Source organism: Symphalangus syndactylus, chromosome 4 (assembly GCF_028878055.3).
Source record: "Symphalangus syndactylus isolate Jambi chromosome 4, NHGRI_mSymSyn1-v2.1_pri, whole genome shotgun sequence".
Taxonomy (NCBI): Eukaryota; Metazoa; Chordata; class Mammalia; order Primates; family Hylobatidae; genus Symphalangus; species Symphalangus syndactylus.
Genome location: NC_072426.2, coordinates 158,974,890 through 158,995,694, shown reverse-complemented (window position 1 = coordinate 158,995,694; position 20,805 = coordinate 158,974,890). Strand labels below are relative to the sequence as shown.

Here is a 20,805-nt window from a genome sequence, read left to right as displayed (position 1 = left end):
TCTGCAAGCAGGCATAGTTTATTTTTCCTACCTGTGCATGCTGTCACTGGCAGGCCTTTAACTGAACATCTACTATTTCCAGTGCGGATTGGGGATTTTTATTTTTTAACAATATTTTCCACTTGTTGTTGGACTGTTGGATCCTAAAACGTGTACCTGATTGTATTAATACATCACTCAGGCCCATCTTAATATCTTGATCAATGAATCTTACTGAACATGTATTTCAGAAGCACTTCTAGAAGACACAAGGTGACCCTCTAATCTTCACTTCTCTTGAGATTTGCACATTTGGCAGCTGAGGGCTTTAGCACGAGCCTCTTCAGAGTTTACGGAAGCTGCCCAGTTTCACCCAGCACCTCATAATTTGTTTCAGTGGCTCAGGTGAAACCAGAAGCATTTGTTTTAAAATCCTTCTTGCCAGGTTTTGTTTGCTGAGCCTGGTGTGTTTCGTTACTAATTCAATAATGCCGTGAGGGCAGAGCCCGGTGCTTTTTCTGTACTGGGTATGGTGGCACGTTGCCCGGAAGTACCTGGGGGCCACTGCTGCCACAGGACACAATGCTAAGTGGGAAAGGTCATGGGAGATACACTCTGTTAATGTGGTCAGAGTGCCTCTCCAAGAACAAAGCGTCGCCCCTCACTGGAGCATGAAAGCAGCCAGCCTTCTCTTTCCAGGTCGCTTTTTAAGCTTATCATTATGAAGTATAAACAGTCAAATTCCTTGGGAGCAAGTGCAGCACTTTCTGTATTGCTTGCAGAATCTCTCACCACTGCAGGTTTAATAAAAGCCAGGAGTACTTTTCTTTAGCCACAGCAAGATGTATTTGTGTGTTTGGGACTGGTTAACAGGGCTGTGGGAGGGGGTTAATTGTGGGTGGTTTTTTTTTCTTTTGTTATTATTGGATAAAACCATTATTTTTTCCCCACCTGGTACTGACACATATTAACACACATTTTATGATAAAGTAGTTCCTGTAACCTGCTGCAATCTTAGTCATTTGCAAACCCAAAGCTTGATAAACCTGAAATATTTAAAACAATGTTGTTATTATCAGCCAGTGAAGACCGGGCTCTCCAGACTTAGGACTAGCTGAAACTTCTTCCTGTACCTCTTGCCACATTTTCCTTATTCCTCTTAACCTACAGAGTATACAGAACTTCTAGGGGGTTCTAGGAACTACTAATGGGCTCCACACAGTATTTTTGTGTTGATAGGTTTGGCTTTCTCTCCAGTTTGTTAAACAGTTTTTTATTGCTGATGTTTACGTTCTTATCATTTGCCCTCTGGCAAGGTTTTGTTCTTCTATAATCATTTTCTCATTTTAAATTAATGTGATAAGTGAATTTCCAAAAACTCTCAACTCTGCTGGGTTTGTTTTGGTTTTGGGCACCTCTGATTTATAAAAGTCATTCTGGATACTGATCAGGGTCATACTTCTGCAGGGGATATGAACGCATTTGATTAGTAGCCTGTGGGTCAGTCTGCTTTCCAGCATATATTTCTTGGGGTTGGAATCATAGAAATAAGTCCAATTTGCTTGACTGAGATACTTCAGTCTTCCTCCTAAGTCAGTTGTCACATTTCCCATCAATGTCCTATTTTGACATTGTTCACGTCATTGTGAGAGTAACTAAATATGCAAGGTTTAGGAATAACCTTTGGGATATTCTATTTTATTTGTTTTAGGAATTAGAAAATTCAATCTAAGCTTTACAAAAGTCTTTGCTACCTCATAAGCAAACCATGCTTCAATTACAGTCTCTAAGTTAAGTCATACAACGTGTTTCTTTGTTGTGCCAGGGACCAGATCCTTTGGTGGGTCCCAGCTGTGGAGTCTGCAGCAGAAGATGTGACTAGAGAAGAACATATTGCTTCAAGCAGTGATGATTTTGTTGAATTAAGGAAACAGACTAATAAGGATTTCGAAATATGAACCAGAGGATAAATGGTTTAAGATCAGAATACAGGGAAGCAGTAAATGTAGGGAAATAGCAAACTTGTTTCAAGAAAGGGCAAAATGTTTCCAATACTCTCTACCAAAGTAGCCTCCTCACAGTAACAATAATAATAGCAATCACTTTAGTTACTCCATAACTTCTCAACTTCTTTAGTTTCAACTCTGATAAATAGTTATGTCCCCATCAAGTAATCTTAACCTTAACTCTGTGTCTATTCTAAACACTATTTTTATTCTCATTTTATTTCATTTGTTAAAACTTTGTATCTTGAAAACAAAAAAAATCAAACTTATAGAAAAGTGGAAATAATAGTAAAATAAACTGAAAATATGCTCACTGAAGATTCATCAGGTGTTAGCATTTTGCACATTTGTGTTTGCCTTCCATAGATGATAGACAGATGATAGATAGGTAGATTGATTGATGTGTAGGTGTGCATATGGTATAACTTAAAATAGAAGCTAGATAAATAGATAGCTCTCTCTCTCTCCATATACGTGTGTGTGTATACTATTAGAGCATATATGTGTGTGTGTATATGTATTCTTTGATAATATATTTGTTTGAAAATCCTTCTAAACAAATATTTGTCTTAGAAAATCATATTATGGTGTGGTATTCTACGCTTTCATACTGAACATAATTTCTGAATGGAGATTTTCACACACATTCTGTATTTTCATTTCATAATAAAAACCAAAACAACTAGCAGTGTGAATTACAGGGCTCCCTTTATATGTTAGTGGATATCTTAATAACCTTTAATAATATAACAAATTTAATTATATTTAAATATATATAAAAAATACCTTTATGACCATGTTGTTTAAAATTCCACACTAAGACAACAATCTCAATAGAGAAAACAGGCAAAAGCTATGAACAGAAAATTTACAGAAGAGGGAACGCTGAAAACCATCAACAATGAAAAGATATTTAATTTGTCAGTAATTAGAGAAACACAAATTCAAACAATAATGAGCTATTAGTCTGCACCTATTATATTAGCAAAATTTTAAAACTAGATAATGCCAAGTGTCCTTGTCATAGCTGATTGGACCAAGGCACAGGGCAGCCCACGTATAAAGCTGCTGGCCGCATAGGTGGTATCTCATTTGACTCAGTAAAAATGGGCTGGAAAAATCAGATTTGTCTCTTGGAAATCTGTATTTAGCACATTTTAAAACAAACACGTTCGGAAGGAGAATAAACGTCAGGGACCTGGGCTAGGGCAGGGCCTGAGGCCAGAGCAACGCCTATGGGCCTCAGTGCACCAAGTTACAAGGGAGGGGCTCCGAGCAGGCGAAGGAGCGGAGCCTTGGAAGAACAGAGCGGCAGCAGAGTAATGTGTGAAGACCAGTAGAGATGCCGGGAGACGTGCCCCGGGGCAAAGAGGGGAAAGGGATTCATCTCAATTCCTGCCAGCTTCCCAGTTCCGGTTCAGTGCAGCCTGGGGGATTTCCAGTTCTCTCTGGAGGAGCAGGAATTGGAGGTATAGGGGAGGAGGAGATACAAGAAAAAGGATGAAGGCCTTTAAAATTGCAAAGGAAAATGACTTCAGATATTTGTTTGTTTGTTTGTTTTGCTACTAAAAACAGTCTCCCTCTGTTGCCAAGCTGGAGTGCAGTCATGTGATCACAGCTCACTGCAGCCTGGACCTCCCAGGCTCAAACATTCCTCCTGCCTCAGCCTCCCGAGTAGCTGGGACCACAGGCATGCACCACCATGCCTGGCTAATTGTTTGATTTTTTTTTTTTTTTTTTTTTTTTTGTAGAGATGGGGTCTGTTGCCCAGGCTGGTCTCAAAGTCCTGAGCTCAAGTGATCCACCTGCCTCAGCCTCCCAAAGTGCTGGGAGTAAAGGTGTGAACCACGGCCAGAGATTCTTATGCCTTGCCAACCAATCAATCAAGTGTGAGGGTATAAAGACATTTTCAGAGATACAATGAAAAGAAAAGCCACCCTAAAACATCAAATGCACCTAGAGTTTTCTTGATATCCTTTTGTAACATGCCAACATTTCGTCAAAATCACTTAAGTTCTTCTGAAGTGATAAGTCAACAAATGTGTGATATTGAAAAGTGAATTAAAACACAGATTTCACACCAGCCAGTCATCAGTCCCTATTCATACAGTGTTGTAGGTCCTCATTTAAAGGCATTGAGAAATTAGACTCTTCCAAGCATGGAGGCCAAAGAAGACATGGACTAGATTGGCTTTCAGAGAGTTGACAGAACAGTCTGGGAGTCAGACATAAAAGGAGAACTGCTAAGAAGTCCCAGGGCGTGACATGGCCTGTAATAGCAGCGGTGAACCCCAGTACAGGGGAGGCACAGAAGAGGTCACTCAGACTCTGCCTGGGAGAGTCACTAGTGAGGTGGTCAATTTGGGCCAGGTGTTGGAAGATAAAAGAGGAGGCAGATTGGGATGGAGGTTAAAGGTGCTGGGGCGAGGAGCAGTCAGATTGAGAAGCTTTTTAATAGTAGCAGCATCTGCAGGGCAAGGAAGCGTGAAACAGTATGTAATTCGGGATTCTGAAATGTGGGCAGTGAGGAGTAGAATGGGAGGCTGAGGGCGAAGGCAGGGGCATGCTCAGCAACAGCAAATGCAAAATAACTTCAGGGAAGGGAACTTCAATGAGAAAAGGTAGGCTGGCTGGAGGCGATCTGAAGCCGTGAGGACTCTCCTGGGCAGGAAAGCGCCACGTACTTGTTCTCCATGGATACGCTGACCCTGGATGGCTCAGACCTACCTAATGTGAATCCAGATAGGGAGGAAGGGGAGCGGGCATCCCCAAATCTACATCCACAGGATTCCTCTGCAGTCAAAATTTGGGAATTAATACTGCAGGCAGGAGTGTTAACATGGGTAGGGAAATGCAATACTAACAGAATCCTAAATCAATGACTACTTAGCAAATAGAACATCTATATTTACAAGTCCAAAGTGTTAACATAACTATTTCAAACAGATTGCTAGAAACAAAAATAAATGGGACAGTGCCTTGGAAAGATATCAGATAGAATATGACTGGTGATATTGTCCTGAAGAAGAAGAAAATGCTGGGGGTTTTGCAGAAGATTTAAATTGTTCGTGGCATTAATCATGGTAGATTCCCAGAGGAGGTGAAATTTTATGGATGGGTGGAATGTGATCCATTTTACTAAGGAAGTAAAACTTCTTGCCTTGAAGGTAATGTTTAAAGTCAAAGAATTTTTAATTAGGTTCGGATTTTTTAAAAAGAATTTTTAATTTACAAATAAGATTGAGTTAAAGAATCATTTTCTACAGTAGAAGCAATAGGATTTTTTAAAAATTCTATTTTAAATTGCATAAAAAGCATCTTAAAGTAATCAGATAAGTTGAGCCATAAGTAAATGGATATTTAAAGATCTTATTAAAATAGTCTACCTGATTTAGTTATTATTCTGACCCTATATAGTAATTCACAGGGTTTTGTTCAATTAAGTGGCTCTAAGATTATCATTATAAACAAAAAGTGTAACTCTCCGGTTTGCAGCTCTCTGCACCCATTCTGTGACTGGAAGGTGGGGCTTGTTTTGACAATGCTTCCAGTTAGGGTCTCTTAAGTGATTTGCATGTTATTAACCTGGATAGCCACTAATAGGGCTTCACTTCCTCGATTTCATACGTAGCCTTGGCTCATATAAAAAAGAGTTCTTCAGGAGAGCGGAAAAATCGGAGCACTTGCACGATCGGTGAAATGTGTAGAAAGATAACAGAAGCTACCCTCCTCAAAAAAATGATGAGTTTGATGGAAAGAAATTAACAAGCTGTGTGGGTGTGCTGCACATGATCAGCCATGCTTGCTAAGTCTGTCTGTTGGTTGTTGCTATGGCTACGAAAAGCCAGTGGAACCCAATGAGCTGTCTGCAGCAGAGCTGAGAGGACCAGCCATTTTACTTATGGAAAACAGTGTGGCATATTCTGCTGAGCTTCGCCCTGGAAGAAGCCTCTTTTATACATCTCTTCAGGGAAGAGAGAAGCGATGGGCATGTTAGTATACAATGATCACAGCCAAGCAGGCCTGCAGGCTGCCTTTCGGACAGGCTGTTGACTGCTGTTCCAATTAGCTGATTGGAGAATGTGGAATGCAGAGTGATAATGCTGCATATCTGCTATCAGGCAGCAGCAAAGGTTTTTGTCTTGGGAAGGCAAGCTTTCCCTGCAATATTATCTCAGCAGCTCCCTAGCTGCTTACCCCGAAAACGAGGGATCCAAACGGAGGGTGTTGCCCTCTGCTAATGCTGCTCCTGTGCGTGGCTGTGGCATATGAGCGGCAGGTCTGAAAAAGCAGGTGTGTGCTGGGACGGGCACTGGACTGGAACGCAGGCGGACGCTCTCGGGTTTACCTGCTTCCTGTTAACAGATTGTGGGCTCCCAGGGCATATGTCTGCACGCTGAGGCCGAGGCGGAGAAGGGGCTTCCTGAGCGTCCCACTACACTGACAGAGGTAAGCTTTTTTGACCTTTGTGAAAGCACAGCATAAAAATAACTGGGGCAAAACTTAGCCTGCAAGATTTACATCGATTGTGTGATTTGGATTTACCAAACAAACATACACAGACACATACGCACACACACACACACGTTTCTAGAAAATAGTATCAGGGACATAGAGTTGTTTCAGTGAATTTTGGTTCTAGCAATTGGAAGATAAAAAACATGACCGATATGCTTTGGGGTTTAAAACCAGTATTTGCTGTTTGAGCAGACTACGATGGCTTGTTCGGAACCGTCTTCACAGCCAACATTTCTCGCTTGTGAACAATGGATTCTTTTGTGACCTGCACTTTGACTTGTATTCAGAGAACTACATGAAAAAGAAGTGGCACATAATTGTGAGGCATTTCTTTTTAAGCCTCGTAAATGATTTATTTAACTCTTAACACACCTATGTACACACTTAAATTAAAGAATTCTGTTCTCTATGTGGGTCATAATAGCCAGTGGATTTTGTACTTGCTTACCCTGGACTGAGTGTCTTGGTGTCCTGTTTGATTTAGTTGGGGTAGTTATAAGCAAACAGCGTAGGTATTGGAAGCCGTTCACACCTCCTTTCCGAGTATCTGCATGCCTTGCTGGCCCAGAGCACAAGACCCCCATTGTGCTCCCCCGGCTCAGAATCCAAGGAAAGAAAGGAAGTGAAGCCTCTGCATTGAGTTCTAGGACAGCTGAGGTATGTGGCAGTAAAACTTCTTTTCTTGCACAATTTTTCTCCCAAGCAGATAGGTTTCAGAGATAGAGAGTGAAACCAAAAACACCGCACACCTCATACAAATCTGCGCTCATACTTGCAGCAAATGTTTGCTGTCAGTTGCTTCATAATAACAGCACAGACCCTAAATTGCAGGAGGAACTGCCTGGTAGTGAGTATTTCCTTGATTTATAGTCTCTTAGGAACAAAGCTGTTACTGTGGATTGAAACTGGTCAGTCAAATCACAATCCCTGGTAAGGAAATGACTGAGTAAGGATTAGATTCTGTTTCAGCAACATTTCAGCTTTACCCAAGTCAGTTCTTTTGTTGTTTTTTAACCAAAAATGTCAGATCACTCATAATACTATTGAAAATATTTAATAAAAATGTTTGGTCAGAAACTTTGAATAAAACCCCTATCTACAAAAGATGGAATCTACCATGAAATTTAAAATAAGTAGTAACTGAGATCTACTTCTAAGAAGTATATGTTTATTTGCTACCTTTTTCCTCCAAAATCTGGATGACATAAGAGTCTCTTCAGAATTTTAAGTATAATTTTCACTGATAGATACGAGCATGAACCACCTGTTTCACAGATGTAGCAATGTTAATAAGCCCTAAGGTAAGAGAATACTAAAGCAGTAGGAGAAGTTTTCAAAACTTTTGTTCTAAATGTCAAAATAGTCAAAATATAAAGATACAGACCAAGAATCTCAGTGGAGCGAACCACGTTCAAATGTTTGATGATAAGAGTATGCCTATGTGGGTCATAGGGGATAAAATGGTGAGGTGACGGCCTTGTACTTCATTATGCTTAACATTCAAAGGAAAACTAAATGAACAGACTTAGTTCTGAGTCCAGTTCTGTGAGTAAAAATATCAGCTAAGTAAGGGATTCTATATGAGCTGAATGAAAGGTAGAGAAAATCTCCAATTTAATTTCTTTCAAAGCTTTACACTGCCAAAGGATTTCTTAGAATTGACACGGTGCAAAGACCTGCAGCAAGCACCTGATTTCCTATTAATTTTTCTTAGGGGAACTTTTAGAAGAATGAGGTGTAGAAATATCCAGGGCACACCTGACTGCTGTGCCTGTTGCCTTGATGGTGGCACCAGGTGAGACAAGACCCTTAGCCCACGGGAAGAATGGCACACACTTTATACCTGTGCGATTTCTTTCCTATTTTAGTAACCTTTTAAGATGACATGCTATAAAAAGATGAGCATTTTAAGTTCAATTCTGTACGGCGCATCTCCATAGTTAATAATTCAACAATTTTGAGAACCAGGTTCAGAGACATAATCTCTACCTTTCAAGACTTTGCACCTTCGCTTATGGCTATTTTTAGACCCTTATTTTCTGCCACTTTCCAACTCTTCTGCCGGCAATATCAAATATTTTGGAATTTCCAAAACACACTATATCAGACTTTTTTTTTTTTTTTTGCAAATGCAATGCCCCCTGAAGAGTCATTTCCTTTCAATCTTCCCTGCAAGAACAGCTGCTTTCATACGTCCTTCAAGTCCAGCTCAGACATCCCCCCAAACTGTCCCCCACCCCGTTTGGCTACATCTGAATCTTACTTCTGACTTTCTGTCTACTGCACCATATTGCATTTGTCTCTGTTCACAGCCTTCCAGAGCTTTGCTGGCCTCTGATTCGAAAGTACTTTGTCCAGTGTCCAGAATTTGGCATTCAGACATTGTACTGGTAACCTCAGACTTCAATATTTTCCTATTAGTTACTGTAAATATAGACTTGACCTAGAAATAGAAGTGCTAATACTGCCTTTTATCAAAGAAACTTAAAACATTTGAAAAACAACAAGGCTTTCATTTTTCTGATTTGAAAATATGGCTTCAGGATCCCAATTTCAGAAAAGCTGCAGTTGTAGCTTATCCTATAATAAATTTGGTTCCTATAATAGATCCAAATTTCCTGAGGGAAAATTTTACAATGTATGTTTTAAACAAAACAACTTGAATGTTTTAGTATATAGATAATAGGATTTTTCTATCCATAGCTATTATAAAATGTATAGAAAATATCCCTATTACAAATTTGTTATGGAATCAGAGTATTTAAAACTAATGTTGAGTTGATGATGATTAGCAGCCAATTATAATGTAAGACACTTACGAAGTTGTTTTTCATGCTGAAACCAGGAGAAAGTAAAGGTCATGAACTAGAAAGAGATTAAATAATTGAAATGAAGTCTACAATAGCAGTATTTCTTTTAATGTTCCTAAATAAACCTAAAAGGTGACTGGAAATCACTAGTTATGTTACACTAGTTATGTTACCCTACAACTTGAGTACCTGGGTAAGGAAGAGAATATTCTCTTAGTATCACTCTTGATAGAGATATAGGTTTGTTTACAGAGACTTCCTACCCTCTGTTCTATATTAGATAACATTATTACTATTTTTTTAAATAAGCCTGATTTCAGTAGACTTTTTATGAAAAAACTGCCCCAATCAAAAATAAGAATGTACCCATAGTTTTATTAAGAAGTTATAAATACATAATTCCTTGTCTTTAAGATATCTGTGTTGAAAGCAAAAGTTCTAATTAATACTGTATGAATTTTTGTATATAAAGTAGAATTGATGAGGAAGTTTAAAATATCCTGATATTTGGAATTAAAAAGTGAAATATTTAGGAAATTATTTAAATTCATATTTCTTGACATTATTGCATTCATTCCAGCATTGAGTTTTCTAATAAAAGTAAGATAAATAGCAATTCTTAATTATCATGCTGTCCTTTAAAGCTTTATTTTGGCTATCTTCCAGCTGATTTTAATGTACAGCATGCTATAATTAAATAATAGCTAAAGTTGGAATTGGTTCTATTCATCTTAAAGACTAATCATGTTTAATTATTTTAAATTGCACATAGTAATTAGATTTCAGAAACCATGATTCTGTAATATGCCTGTACTGTTTCTAACATTTTCTATTTTAAGCCATTTATAATATTTTTAAAGGTCTCAGTTATGTCTAACTACATTGATAGCGTAATGAAATGAGTTACACTTGTATTTTATAAAGAAGAGTTGTGATAGAGGATTGCATTAGATAATTTTCTGAAAGTTCCTCAAACTAACAATTTCATTATGGATATGCCTGTTAAATCCTAAACTGCCACTGTCACGTGGAAAAATACAGATAAACATGTTTTCAAAATATGCTTTTCTGTATTATTTCTGAAAAACTCAAGATGAGCATGCAGTTAAAAGGAGACACTTCTGTAACTGTTGAGTTCTGAATATTGGCAAATAAGAACTCATATTTCAGCTTAAGTTCAATTAAGAGGATATTTGCTGAGTAAATGACAGGGAACCAGCAAAGACGGGTTTTTATTTTGGTGTTTTGCAGCATGACAGATCCATATGGATCTCGACCACACTTTACTACACCTTGGTCTTCAAAACTGAAATATGCTAGTTTACCAAGTAGGAATTTTGGCCAAAAAAAGCAGTGGTTTCCTCTTCCCTATACAGGTGAGGTATACATAAATTCAGCATTAAATTCTGTACCTTAGAGAAGCATTATTTGAGCAAAAATTCAGAAAGCTTTCACTTTCCTGAATCCAATCAAGGGTCTTACTTTCAAAGAAAATTTTCCCACCTCAAAAAAACAAAAACACAATAAAAAAGAAAGAAAGAAAACAAAAAGCCCTGGTAATGTTCTCATTATATTTTCTAATTTCTCTTTATATATTCATATTATAATTTAGGGAAATTTATTTTTAATGAAGAACATTATTTGGAAGTTTCAGTGATATTTTGTTTTTTTTTTCTGTTCATTTATACCATTGCCTGCTCATTAAATTTTTGATTTTTTAAATTTAATCAGAAATTCAGTTTTTCTCTCTTCCCTCTGAGATGTTTTCCCAGTGGTTAAAGTAAATTACAAATCTTATAATGAATTGTATCCTCTGCTTTGAAGGGGAGAGTTCATCCAATCTATTATTAGAAAGAATTCTTTTCAGTTCCTTCTCCTAGTACATTTTTTTCTGGGATAGTTGAATTTGAGGACAGGGGCAACATAAACCCGTCAGGCTCCAAATCTTCTGACGTTCTATTCAATTCAGCATCCCTCAGAGACTAATATAGCTGCAAGGATCAGCCGCAAGGAGTCCAATGAACTATAGCAAAAATAGGCTTCTAGCCAAGAGCTGTGCCACTCGTGAAGATTCTCTAAGAGTACAAGCATGGGATGCCAAGAAGGATGGCAAGTGTTTTAAGTGCACAGAAAGAAAAACATATTCAAATGAGATTTTGGCTATGTTGGAGAAAATTTATTAGTATAAATGTTCGTTCTAGTCTCCTCTAAACAGAAGTCCCTATACTTACTTCTTGCTGAGGACAGCCAGCTTCTCAGAGGCACTGAGTCCTCTGAAGAGGTGACACCACAAAGGCAGCAGCCTGGCTGGTGGAAATGTGCTTCATTAAGCCTTCGGCTGCATGGAGAATCCTCTTCCACCTATTGAGAGGAATCAGCGACTTCTCCCTCGTTGGGTCTTTTTAATACCACATCTTTATACTTCATACAGGTTGCCTACACTTTATGCTACTGAACAACAAAAGTTTAAGAAAGCAACACTTGGCTGCTTAAAAATGAGCCTTTTTGGTAGATTATCAAGATGCCTTCACACCTAATTATTTCAGTTCTCTGTGCTCAAGTTAACAAGGGAAAGGAGATTAGATAACAATAACCTCAGCTGTTCTTGTGCTAACTGTGTCATCTGGTGAAGGGTTTGAGCGCTTTCCAAAACACATACATTTAACCTGTCAGATGTATTCTTGCACTATAGTAATTACTATGTATTTTAGTTTGCTCAGTATCTTAAAATCTAGGTTTCAAAATTTGTATAGCATAGTATTACTAGTAGTTAAGATGAAAGCTGTATAACTACTTGGTTGCTCTGCTACAGCGTGAATAGACCGGTGTTGTTTGATGTACCCAGAGCACCAGGCTTAAACCAGTTTACGCAAAGGGAGGCCAGGAGAGTGGTGACTGGCAAGAGAATGGAAAAAGGCACAGGTTACTTCTGCAGAGCAAAAGTTACAGGGAAAACTTGACTCGCTTTAGAATGGCAGCCGGAGCAGACAGGCCCTCAGCAAACAGGTCAACATACTGCATATCCAGTCAGTATTTGCTGAATGAATGAATGGCTTACAGCAATCAGATCTTCCCCGGTGTTGTGCTAATGCTAACACATGATTAGAAAGTGCTCTTTGAATCTAGAGATAAAGTGACAATTCAGACATTTTTCTGATTTTTTAAAAATCATAAAACAAAGGAGAAGAAAAAACACATGAAAATTTAAAAAGGCTATTATTAAAAATATATATATAGATATAGTCTTCCTGGTGAGAAGCATTATACTATAACAATTATATAAGACAGAAATATTACCAGAAGCATAGATAAAGCTCAAATGCAACACATCATATAGTGAATAATTCAGAAGATAAGAAAAACTGATTTCTAATGTCAACTTTTTTTAAAGCCTCTCGGTACAGCCACATTCATCAAGAAATATAATCAACCTAAAGGGTTAAAATTTTCTTTTTTAAAATAAAAAAGAATAAGAAAGAAAAGCTTAAATCCAGAGTTATAAAATTGAAGATCTTTATTTTAAGGCTTTAGAATATAGTTGAACAGAGAGTTCAAGATAGAAAGAGTTATCAGTCTGGGAAGATCTTCTCAAGTTAAAAAAAAAAAAACCATAGAAGCTGCAAGACCTTATATAGTCAATCAAAGGATCTGCTTCTGATTTAACTCAAGAAAACAATACAAACCTATTAACTAGTATTCCGTCAACTATGCAAAAGATTACTCATAAAATGTTCAGTTTGTCCACTCCAAAAGATATTGATAATAATATTAATTTATATAGATTTTACTCTGTACTAGCTACTATCTCAAGAGTTTCATGCATATTAACTTTTAATGAAAAATCTGGAAAATCACAAAATCTATGAGTATAATACCAAATACTAAAAAGTAGGCACTTTTAAGGACATTTACAGTGGAATTTCTCAGAAACATTTTCTGCAATCTTAAATTATTTCCCAAAGAGGGATTTAACAAACATCACATTTAATCCCTTTGTCTTAGATGCTCCTATACCACTTTACATAGTGTATTATTTTTATATCATGTTAATGAAGTTTTTTGACGTGTCCAGTCTTTCCACGTGAAAGTGACCTGCATGAGAGAGCAGTCTGGGTTATGTGTTTTTACCCACCATCTTGCCATGTCCACTACCAAGAGTGAACGAAGGATGGGTGAATAACTAGGCCAAGTAGGTTATTGTAACAAATAAATTTACACCCGTGGAAAGGCACCTGGTGGAAAGCAAGGTAACCTGTGTGTGGTTCCATGTGACCTTCATCATGAGAAAACTGATCTGCTCTACATATCTTTAAATGTTTGTTTTATAATGGGTTTTTTGTTTGTTTGTTTTTGGTTAGTGTGCTTTTTGGGTAAAACACTAAGCTAAATATCAAAGCAACCTTTTTTAAGTCGTCGAGACTTTTTCAACAGAGGAAATCATGACGCAACCAAAAATGATTTGGCTCATTTAAACCACTCGTAGACTTTTTCCTCGGAATTTAACCTTTTGAACAACTTAACTACATATGAGTTATGTCTGACAGTTAAGCAAATAATAAAAATATGAGAAGGCATACTTATCTTCTTTGTCAGAGAAACCATATCTGTTTTGGGAAAAGGGCTTTCTTAGGGCAATAACTCAGATGACTGATAATATATCCTGAATTCTTTCACACTCACTTTATTTAGAAACATAACTTTTTATATGATATGTGTTCTGAAATCTGCTTATATCACTCACTGCCTTCCTTTCCACCATAGATTTAATTTTACAGGACTAATATAACTCATTTATATAATGATTAATATGGCTTTTTTAATTAAAAAAAATCTTCCTTCTAAAGTGTGCCAAGGATTTTGACTACATTTTAAATTAATTTTTAGATGTATTGGCAGAAGAGCAGAATTACCGTCACCCTCATCTTATAAAAGCAAATGACAATCAAAGCCATAAATAATATAGTTTAGTTTGAAAAACCACCTTCCTGTTGACCTGAAGTCCCAAATGTTCTGTCAGTGCTTTATATTGACAGTTATCTGGTAAAATGACTGGATCTATGTATTATTATGTGGCATAATATTACATCATAATGATTTTGAACCCTAAGCTGGTGCTTCCTTTGAAGATCGAATTAGGAAAACATACCCTTAAAACTGTGCCTCACTTTTTTTGGCTCTGGCATTTAATTTTGCAACTGTCAAGAACAAAAAGATTATGATCATAAAATTATGTTTCCTGGGGAATGTTCCATTTATGAATTGCCTCATTGCCAGCCTCCTCAGTCTTGGTATTGCATCCTGCCTTTAGCCCAGCCTGTGAGAATGGGTGCTGGATTTGCTGCATGGTGCAGAAAAGGCCTGAGAGTAGGAGAGAACAGGAGGATGGGATAGGACCCAGAAGGACTCTGGCCCTCTAAGTATTTGTTACCAGTGGGATCACTCAACCACTAGAGCTTTTGAGTTCAGTAGGAATTAGGAAAAGTGTTGCTTTGAAATTCAAATGTTTCTATTTCCAACCAAAAGCAAAGCATTGGATAAATCTGCATGCACTCTAGCTAACCCCTCAGAGAGTGAAAGGGTATTTTCTTTGGTCAACAAAACGGAATGGCCCCTTGTTGACTGACAAGGAGAAATATCACCCCTTTAAAGGTCAGATTATTAATTTGTCGGTGCATTCTCTTGGGAAATCAGAATTTCATCTGGCAAGTGTCATGACAGGTGACAAATGATTTTTAAGACTATCACCAAACTATATCTGCTCAACGTAGAGATCAGTACCATGAGTTCCTAACTGCCAAGTGGCCCACAGTATCTGGAGTTTCCCTTCCTGGTAGATGGGCTTGAGCAGGCAATGACGAGTTCTCTGCTCTCCTCTTCCAGACCTCGAAGACTGTTGTCCCATTTGTTAGTATGTTAAGGTAAGTTAGCTGATAGTGTTCTAATTTGTTTGGTATTGAAAAGAGGGCCTTGATAGGGAAAGTAGAGAATGAGAAAGCCCTAAGTTCTGGGTACAACTTAACGAGTGGCCAGACCCAACTGTGGATGTCGAAGTTGTAACTGTATATTAAAAAGTGATACTTGCATTTTCATATCATTTACTTATTCATTTATGACACATCCATCAAGGACCGGAGGAAAAGATGAGAAAATAAGCCAGGAAGCCACTGAAAGAGCTTACAGTTTAGTGCAGGAAGATAGGAACGCTACTTACTATAATTTAGGATAGAAGGTGATGGAGTGCTATAAGGGAGATATAAACAAAACGTTTATTTATTCCTTCAAAAGGCATGTGCAGAAGTAACTTATACAATAAAGAAACTCTTTGATCATCTCAAACGATGGAGTTCCAGAAGATGGTAATAAATTGCTCAGAGAAGGGAAGTTTCTTAGAGGATCAGGAAAGATGAATTAGAGAAAGTGGTATTGTAATTGGGGCTCGAACAAGGTGGGATTTTGACAATAGTTTGGAAAAGCAAGCTTTGTAGCATCAAGAATTGTTTCATACAACTCACATTTATTTGGCACCCCCTCAGTGCTTTCATGTAAATTGTTGAGTCTGGCTCAACAACCCTGGGAGGTGTGCACTATCATCACTGTTTCACAGGAGTAAAGAAGAAACAGGCTCAGGGAAGTGCTCATTGGGTTTTGCCTGTTATGAGTCAGTGGCCAACTTTGGGATGAACTTTTTGAAAAGAACTTTGTTCTTGACAGTTGCTAAAGTGCTGAGATTAAAGCACATGGAAAGATTAAGAACTGTGTTTAAAATTCAAGAGCATCACACACACACACGCACACACACACACACAGAGAGAGAGAGAGAGAGAGATAATTCAGTTAAAAAATGGGCAAAAGGCCAGAATAGTTTTCCAGAGAAGACATACAAATGGTAAACAGGCGTATGAAAAGGTGCTCAACCTCACTAATCATCATGGAAACGCAAGTCAAAACCACAATGAGACACCACCTCACACCTGTTAGGATGGCGATCACCAAAAGTCAAAAGATAACGAGTGCTGGGGATGTGGAGAAAAGGGAACCCTGGTAAGCTGTTGATGGGAATGTAAATTGGTACAGACATTAGAAAACATTGTGCAGAGTTTCCTCAAAAAATTAAAAAATTGTGCAGAGTTTCCTCAAAAAATTACAACTAGCACTGCCATATGATCTAGCAACCCCACTTCTGGGTATACATACCAAGGAAATGAATAAATATGGAAACAACCTAAGGACCTGTCCATGGGTGAGTGGATAAAGAAAATGTGGTGTATATACAAACAATGGGATATTATTCAGCCCTACAAAAGAAGAAAATCCTGCCATTTGCAACGACATGTATGAGGACATTATGCTAAGCAAAACAAGTCAGAGAAAGACAAACACTGTATAATCTCACTTATATGTGGAGTCTAAATGTTGAACTCATAGAAACAGTCAAATGAATGGTGGTTGCCAGGAATTGGTGGGGGGAGGAAAATAAGGTCAAAGGGCACTGACTTTCAGTTATAGGACAAATAAGTTCTGAGGATCTCATGCAGCACGGTGACTGTGATGAATAAAACCATATTGCACAGTTGCAGCTCGCTCGGGGAGTAGATCCTAATGTTCTCACCATCCACAAAAAAGATAACGATACGAAGTGATCACTAACTTGATTGTGGTGATCACTTCACAGTACATACATGTATCAAAGCAGCCCGTGGTTCACCTTAAATGTCTGCAGCTTTGTCAATTATACCTCAATACATCTAGGGAGAAAATGGAGTATGTTCTTAAGGGTACGGAAGCAACAGGTACAGCTAGGAAATGAAAGGATGGAGGGGGCCCAGCTAAGAGAGCAGGAAGAAAAGAGAAGAGAGGGAGAGAAATGAAGAAAGAGCTAAGCCCATGCAGAGCCCTGGGGAAGGCACCAGCAGCAGTGAAGAAAGCTGCAAGGGAAGCAGGGCTACCCCAGGAGCAAGATCCCAGGGAGGGCAGCAAAGAGATAGGCCCAGGGACCGAGGACATGAATTGAGCAAGTGAGCTCCACTCCTGAGGGCCAGAAGGATGGTCAGGGAAGTTCCCAGCGGACGCCCAGGAACGGCACTGACTCACACTCTCCTCCTTTATATGCTGGGTCTGAAAGTCAAAGATGTATTTAAAATTATTACTATAAATCTCTATGACTTAGAAAGTCTGACGTAGGTGAGATTTCTTGGATTCAGTCTTTCATTGAGGGGAATATGTTATAGGATGATTGCTAGTGGTTAGAAGCATGGACTTTTTGTATTTTTTGTTTTTTGAGATGGAGTCTTACTCTGTCGTCCAGGCTGAAGTGAACTGGTGCGATTTTGGTTCACTGCAACCTCCGCCTCCCCAGGTTCAAGCAATTCTCCTGCCTCAGCCTCCAGAGCAGCTAGGATTACAGGTGTGCACCACCATACTCAGCTAATTGTTGTACTTTTGGTAGAGACGGGTTTCACCGTGTTGGCCAGGCTGGTCTCAAACTCCTGGCCTTAAGTGATCTGTTCGCTTCAGCCTCCCAAAGTGCTGGGATTATAGACGTGAGCCACTGCACTTAGAAGCACGGACTTTGGACTCACACATTGTCGGGTGGGAGTTCTGGTTTAGAAACCTGATTGCGGAGAAGTGAGCCAAGGTACGAAACCCCCTATGCCACAGTTCCCTCATCTAAATGAATGTCGCCATACTCCCAGGCATTAAAGGCACGTGCGTCGTATGTTGATGAGAGCACTGCATCTGACGTAAAGAAGGTCTCACAGACATCAGCCTCTACTGGTGTTGGCCGTTCCTGGGAGTTTATAGAAAGACTCTCTTCCAAATTCCTGTGCTGTAGTTATTCGTCTCTAAGTAAACTCTGGAGTCGTGAGAAGCCATGCACGTGTGTAGTTGAAGGGACGGGCGGCTGCTTCTGCCACTCTTCAGGGAGATCTAGGTACCACTACAGTTTGTGTGAAGTGTAAGTCTCAGCTACCTCAGCGGGACTCTAATGCTCATCCTACCATTTGCAGTGTTTGATCTGTGGTGTTAAAAGACTCAGGCTTCTCCTTTTACATAATATTTGTTAGAAAACTTCCCACTACGCGGTTTGCTACCACTATAGCCAATGTCACTGGGCGTCTCACCGTTCTCTGACTGTAGCTGTTAAAACAGCATCAGTAGGTTCTCTAAAATGCAGACAATGGAAAGGAGTTGCTCAATTTGTCAAACTTTAAGTGAATCTCATGCTTTTTTTTTTTTGGTATGTTAGGTGGCTCTTCTTGGTGGAAGGCTCACAACCTGTAACTGACTCCAGAGCTTCTGCTTACCAATTTCAGAAAACTAGATTTAGAGTATTTCCTCTGAGCTTTCATTCATGTGCTTTTATGAAGCTAAGTCTCCTTCCCTATTTCCAAGATGGATACTTCGGGAAGGTAACGTGTTCTAGATCTCAAACTGATGTCAGTACATTTATGTTACTTTCTTCTCTATTTTTGGAGCAGTGAGGGAATAATGGAAATTTATACAAATAAAGCACATGAGTATTTCAAGTTCAAAAAAAAAAAAAAAGACAGGCTTCTGGGTGGATGAGGCCAGTGGGTAGATGGTGATGCTGTCAACCAAAATGGGAATGGAGAAGACGTGTTTTGCTTTGTTTTTGATATCAGGGCGAAAACGTTTAGACATGTAGAACTTTCTATCTTTGCTGGAAACACTGGTAGGCAGTGGGCCGTGCTGTTCTGGGTATCAGAAAGAAGTAGGGCAAATCAGGGCCTCACATGGAGCCTAATTCAAGATACGGACTGATGGTTGCATACAGCTTAATTAAGCGTATATACTAGCTTTCGAGAGTCTTTTTTCTGTTAAGAACATGTTTAATTAATAAGACTATGATGATGTCTTTTAAGTCACTCTGCAAAGAAAGATCCACATTTTTTAAAAACGAGGCTTTTTAAAAAGCTATTAAGTGTGGTTGCTAAGTACACTTAGGTTAAATGTAGAAACTGCCTCCACAAGTTTTTTTCTGCTTGTCACACATGAATTTTAAAAGCAACTCATAATCTCTTTTTCTTTGTTTAAAAAAGTAATACAGGATTTGACTGGCCTAAATGTCATTATCGGGAAGAAATAATGCAAGTTAAAAAAAACCAGGATATTGGGCCAATTTTAGTGATTTTATAGAGTTTGATATTGAGCAAAAGTTATTTATTTTCTGTTGAAGTTGTTAGAATTGCAAGTTTATTCTGGAAAAAATAAATAAGGATTAAGATGATACATTATCCCAAAGAGTGGTGGGAGGATTGAATGGATTATGTATTCTAATTGTGTAGGGTGAGGTCTGGCGTGTGGGAGATGCTAAACAAATGTGAGCAGGCGTTACTGTCATTCTTGGTGTATGCATGAGTTCATGTCAAAGGCACACACTGTGCACCTCTGATTCTCCAGGCTGCGTATGTTCAGTGGTGACTAGTCGACTTGCTACCCTTGGTGACTGTTCAGTCTTTGGGATGAGGGAGGGGAAACTGATAATCCCGCAGCATCACAAGTGCCGAGGCCGAAGGAAGGCACAGAGTAGGACATGACTGACCCTCCTAGGCAACTTCAGTGTGTGCACGGTGAAGGCAGGGGCTTCAGATGGAGAAAGCATTGTCTGCAGGTGAACATGGCGTGAAAGCACATTGCAGGCTGGATGGTGTGTCTGGAATGTAGGAACAGTAGGGAGAACTGGGCATGGGGTGGTCTGGGGGGCATAGGAGAGCTTTGCAGTCACATAAAGTTGGAATTCATTCCCAGCTCTGTATTGCTAACTTGGTCTTGGGGAACAGGCTCCTGGGCTTTTCCAGACCCCTATTTCCCTACTTAGGGGGAAGAGATAATAGTGCTTACATCTGAGTATTATCATTAGGATTAAATGAGATTACTGCAAAATGACCGGTGCAGCGCCTGGCACATCAGAGGCAGAATGAATGGTCACCCATGCCTATTTTTGTCATCAGCATCAGGATCATCATCATGTTAAGTAGTCTGGGTTAATTCTTTAGGGAAAAAAAAAAGAGTGAAAGAGAGAGAACCATTGGAGCTACTTTACAGAGGAAAAGTAATGATCATATTTGTGGGTGAAAAATATATAACTGGTAACAGTATCAAATTAAATGAAGAGCATAAGAAAAGATTACGAAATGATAGTGTCAATGAATTAGACAAGAGGAAAACTTGGGCATGAACTAAGGTGATGGGGCCCGGAGAAATGAGCGAGGGATGTAATCAGTCAAGCCCTGCTCTGTGTCAGTCGCTCTTCTAAGTGTCTGGAACGCAGCTAGAACAGTGATTGCCAAACAGTCTTCAACATAGGCAATTCTACTTGAGTGTGGTGCTGCGTGGCTAGAGGTGCATGGGATGCACAGAGTGAGGGAAATCTGGGGGTACCCGTGGCTTGTGAAGGAGCCTCTGAGGTTTCTCTGAAGAAGTGCATGAGGTGGGGCCTAAGAATATGTCCACGTTCGCCCTGGAAGCTG

At 39.0% G+C, this 20,805-nt stretch overlaps 1 protein-coding gene across 15 annotated transcripts in view; it reads left to right on the top strand.

The window, feature by feature from the left end:
- Window positions 1–5,732: 5,732 nt before the first annotated feature.
- SORBS2 (sorbin and SH3 domain containing 2) overlaps window positions 5,733–20,805 on the top strand; it is a 231,545-nt gene continuing 216,472 nt past the window's right edge. For 5 of the 15 annotated variants that reach the window (XM_063638476.1, XM_063638475.1, XM_063638474.1 and 2 more), the window contains exon 1: window positions 5,737–6,434. The gene's annotated coding sequence lies outside the window, so the exon portion shown is untranslated. Of the gene's footprint in view, window positions 6,435–20,805 lie in introns of all 15 variants that reach the window. The other 10 variants (XM_063638472.1, XM_063638471.1, XM_055276620.2 and 7 more) reach the window with 5 other exon arrangements.